The sequence below is a fragment of the Bison bison genome, unplaced genomic scaffold (assembly GCF_000754665.1).
Source record: "Bison bison bison isolate TAMUID 2011002044 unplaced genomic scaffold, Bison_UMD1.0 scf7180017864146, whole genome shotgun sequence".
Lineage (NCBI taxonomy): Eukaryota > Metazoa > Chordata > Mammalia > Artiodactyla > Bovidae > Bison > Bison bison.
Genome location: NW_011494718.1, coordinates 12346211 through 12346707, shown reverse-complemented (window position 1 = coordinate 12346707; position 497 = coordinate 12346211). Strand labels below are relative to the sequence as shown.

General features: G+C 44.5%; 1 protein-coding gene across 10 annotated transcripts in view; it reads right to left on the bottom strand.

The window, feature by feature from the left end:
* TLN2 (talin 2) overlaps nucleotides 1–497 on the bottom strand; it is a 499482-nt gene that overhangs the window by 338934 nt on the left and 160051 nt on the right. The window contains exon 3 of one of the 10 annotated variants that reach the window (XM_010840784.1): nucleotides 4–158. The exons of the other annotated variants lie outside the window; for them this stretch is intronic. The gene's annotated coding sequence lies outside the window, so the exon portion shown is untranslated. The remainder of the gene's footprint in view (nucleotides 1–3; nucleotides 159–497) is intronic. 10 annotated transcript variants of the gene reach the window in all.

Below are 497 nucleotides of genomic sequence, written 5' to 3'. Positions count from 1 at the left end.
TCCCTGTGACTGGAGGGTGGGGGGTGTCAGCAGAGGTGGTTTTTCAGGTGTCACGTAGGCTTGTCCTTGCAAGTAGCATTCAGGGTCAAAACCAGAAAAGCTGGATTGTCCAAAATCCACAGGGCAAATTCCAGGTCACAAACAGAAGACAGCAAAAACTAACAGACGGGGGAAGGAAAGGTGAAATTTGGCCAAGACAGTAGGCAATAATAGCAATAGTCAATTGTCACCAAGCACAGCGCTGGGTGAGATGTTCAGTGTTAGATCTCTTTTCAGTATCACAAAAACCTGTGAAGCTCTTGTTCTCCCTATCTTTGAGATTATTACCGAATCCTATTTTCAGGGCAGAAAAGGAGACGCAGACGTAAGCAGCAGAATTTTGGTCACAGTTGGGGAGGGAGAGGGTAGGATGACTTGAGAAAGTAGTATTGAAACATATACATTACCATATGTAAAATAGATATCCAGTGGGAATTTGGTGTATGATGCAGGGAACC